Source organism: Cynara cardunculus, unplaced genomic scaffold (genome assembly GCF_001531365.2).
Source record: "Cynara cardunculus var. scolymus isolate 2C unplaced genomic scaffold, CcrdV1 Un_Scaffold_4771, whole genome shotgun sequence".
Lineage (NCBI taxonomy): Eukaryota > Viridiplantae > Streptophyta > Magnoliopsida > Asterales > Asteraceae > Cynara > Cynara cardunculus.
In genome coordinates this window covers 28,415-32,841 of record NW_020202057.1, presented here as the reverse complement: position 1 = coordinate 32,841, position 4,427 = coordinate 28,415, and positions in this window count along the sequence as shown.

Sequence of the window (4,427 nt, the reverse complement as noted above, 5' to 3'; positions counted from 1 at the left end):
TAGAGGTATTTCTGATAAGCACTCAGTCCCTCCTAAAATTTAGCGTTATGCACATTTGATCACAATGGTTGATCAAAATATTATTTCTTTAAAGCACAATGATCAGATAAAAAATTGATCAAGTAATTTGGCTTTAAGCACAATTAACGAAAGAATGAAGCGACAACAATTCGATTATTCAGTATATACGAGACTACGAATCGAAGGTGGGAATTCGAGTTCGTAAGCATTCAAGCATCGATAAGGTAATAATTTATGTTTAAGATAACATCTTATTTTTATGTAAAAACTTCTTAATGTCTTGATTGGTGGGGTTATTTGGTTGCAACGGCGGCCTAAAGGTTACCGATTAATAGCCATTGCCTTGAACGACGACAGTTAAACCGACGGTGGTTTAAACCCGATGTCGTATCGTTTTTAGCCTCGATTGAACTATAAAACAAATGTGAGACTCCTTATAATTCTTTTAATTAGGAGTTGGAAATATTATAAAATGTCAAATTGACGTTATAGAACGTTGTAAAACTTAAAGCTTGGGGTTTAACAATATTCGACATAGGTAAATCGAGTTGACTAAGGGGTAACTTCAAAAGTCACTACGTTTGATCTTGTTAACATAGTTTTGACTTTGGGTCGATTTTTGAAGAAAACCTAGTCATTAATTGACTATTATGGTTTCATAATTGTAGGTTATTAATCAGGGAGATCATTCGACAATTTACACAGTCAGGTTAGTATTCATGAGACTTTAACTGGGATGCATGCTTATGTACAAATTATTTGAGCATTACGATATATTTTTATGTACATGTTTATGAGTTTATTACGTATATGAATTATTATTGTGGGTTGCATGCTATTTGTTTACATGTTTTTAAACATTAATTAGCATGTTATAAAAGAATTTATATTTTTGTCGAGTATGGGAAGGGGTCAAGAGTCATAAGGGATGGCACATCCTAGGGATGGGTGACCGGACAAGGGATAGCCATGTAACACAGGGAAGTGCCGATGATGCTAAGACCTTAACCCGACGGGAAATTAAGAGATCTCATTATTATTTCAAAAGGGGTTGAAACAGATGTGCATTTTTTTTGGGGTATTGTTTATTTTATGCATGATGAGATATGTGTGATTATGCATAAAAATCATGAACTCACTGAGCTTTATAAAGCTAACTATTAGTATGCATCTCAGGAGCTGGGTGTTGAAGAATGAAAAAGGGCAAAGGTTCTGCGTAGAAAATAGAACTATTATTCGAGTTAGGAATTATAAAATCCGTAGTATTTAATTGAAGTTATATGTAATGTAACCCGATATGGGATGGGTTAGTTTTGAGATATTAATTACGATTAAATTATTGTAAGACTTCTGCTGCAATAAGGCCTTATTAGCCTCTAAAATTTGGATTTTATTTTATTTTATTACGTGACACCTTGTACTTGAAATTAGGGTGTTACAGTAAGTATTTATCATATTTAATAATATTAATAAATTCAATAATATTTGATCTTTGGTTCATTTTGAAGGTACTGAGGAGACGATTATAATGATATAATTTATAGAAAAAAAACAAATGTTTTTAAATATATTTTTGATAATATATAGTTACATATGTTAATATGAGAAGGTGTAATGAAAAATAGGAAAAAAGGAGATATAAAGTAATTTAAATAACTAATTATAAAGGTATAAAGTGTAATTTAGTATAAAATATAATTTTATTTTTAATTATCATATTGAACGTGGAGGTTGTAAATGTTCAAAAATTGTACATAATGGATCAAAATTTATACATCTTAAAAATCCAATAATAACCGTTTAGCATGTTTTATAATTGGGTCGGCGCACAGCGCATCAAAGCCTAAAGGGACATCAAGTTGTCATCTATTACTAGTTTTGGATTTAATAACTTGGAAATTGGACAACTGAGCTTTAACTATAAAAACAGGCTCGAGGTCTAGTAGTGATGAATACTGAATGCACATCGTATACCAGTTAACGTCATCATTCCAACAACTCAATCTAATTTCTATTGTTCTTCAAAGTTCGACTATTTTGATTTTCAAGGTATGGAGTTCTCTTTCCAACCGATTAACAGTCACGAAATTAGATTCAAGAAATCAAAGATGGAAATCCCGAACGAGTAATTTCTAGTGTTGATTGAACTTACCGAGTTGCTATGTGAGTCATATAATGATTTATGAATCTTTAAATCTTTTTGGAAAAAAATTCTAAATTCCTAACTGATTATTATAAAGTTGGGTCATGTGGTCGTGTGGGTTACTGACTTACTAGGCTAAGGCTAACTGGCTAAGGGGCTTTTGTCATTTTGATAATGAGTCTTCTCTTGCATATTGAAATATCTGAGAATTAAAAATTTCAACGCATATGAGCACATCATTGTATCAGCATAGCTGGAGCATATTGCACAAGATTAACAACATATTGTGATATTGTCTTAATTATTGGGCATTTGTTCTTTACAATGCACAGTAACATAGATTACAAATTTTACAATTTATTATTGTTCTTTTGACTTTTGATTACTTTGAGGTTTGGCATTACTACATTAGATTTAGGGGCCGTTTGATTGATTTTTTATTAAGTTCTATATGGATAAAGTTGTTTGTATGAATTAATCTATTTGTATAAGTTGGAAAAGTTTTTGTTTAAGCGAGTTTTTTTGCAGATGCAAGAAGCATTTTTTAGTTGGAAGGGACATGTTTGAAATTTTTTTGGCTTTCTATATAAAGCTCCCTCTAGAGGCTTACTGGATAGGTCACTTTCTATATCATTAAGCCACTATGAAACAGTCATGCATAGTGGAGCGAATAAGCTGTTGGTTCCATTAATCTTAGTAAGCTGCTAAAAGATAGACCCTTAGCCTTTAGTCGTTAGATATATAACTTTTAAGTTTTACTTTTTGCTTTTGGATGTAATTTACTATTTTATTTAAAAACTAATTATAGTTTTTCTTGTCTTTTAAGTCTCATATATTGAAATAAGGTTTCTATTTTGCTAATTTCAATTTTGAAAAGGAAAAACTGGAAAAGAAGGAAGCACGATATTAGTCCAGGATTTGTCTTTTTATCATTCTATATTTTGTATTCGGGGTTTTGGTTTTGATCCCCACCCCCAATTGTAGTTTTTTAATAATAATGAATAAAAATCAACATGGGGTTGAGACACTTAAATTGAATAGGTTCTAAACTCTTTAAAAATCGCATGTTTCGTTGTTTTATTGGCTTAAAAAATTGCTTAGGGGTACTTTTTATTAATTTCACACAAGGCATCAAAAATCTTAGGACCGACCCTGTTTATAATATCATATAGATGGTATAGATAGATAGATAAGTGTGTAAATTAAGAAATATAAAATAAATTAAATATAATGTGTCCCTTATATGATCAATCTTCAAGAAACCTTCAAATTATCAATGGCAGACATGATTTTCTATTAAGAACATGTAGGAGAAGTAGAAAGAAAAAGTCAATGCCAAATGTGGTCAAACTCTCTATTACGTATCTGATATTACAATGAAGTATCATCACACAAGATTACAAAGAAACACCCTATTTATAGGGTCAAACATAAAAGTCTAGTCAAAGTCAAACTATACACACAAAGTCAAACACGATGTCTATTTTAATTATAGACAATAACTTTCAAGACGAATACAATTTAACACTGAAATTCAGTCCTAACATTCTCCCCCTTTGTATTCAGGCTTGAAAGAATTTGTGCGCGTTGAATCTCGTTTGAACTTTGTTTCTATATGCTCTTTATGACTTCTTCAGAAACATAAAACAATCTTCACTTGAAATCTTCAGGCAATTGTTTGTTGAGAAATATCTTCTAACATTCTCCCCTCGAATGTAGAGTCGCGATGATCTTCTCTTTTGACAATGTAGATCAGAAACAATAACGAACTTCAGAAATGATCTTCAGAAAATTTGCTCTTTAAGGTAGTCTTCATTAGCAAACTATTGTAAAATGGATCTTCACATTCAACATCTCTCAGTCATTTTAGCATAGGAATAATCTTTGAAATCATCTCCAGTCGCACTCCTTTTGAGTCTTTTGCCATTATTGAAGTTACTCCCCCTTTATCTTTACATAAGATTCCCCTTATAATGTTCAGAATTGGACATTTCATTCATTATTACATACTCCCCCTTATGATGAAATGAGAATCATTCCATCATACACAAGAATGAATGAAATCCTCCGCGTAAGCCGTCAATTCATGAAATTGTAAGTAGATCTTTGCAAATCCACTTATTTAATCTTTTCAGATTAAGGGAATGAGAAGATAACAACCAAATTCAACTAATGAAATTGTTTTCAATCTTATAAAAGATTGGCCTGTGAGTATAACATATATACTCAGTACAACGGATGTACTGTATATATGAGACTTTTT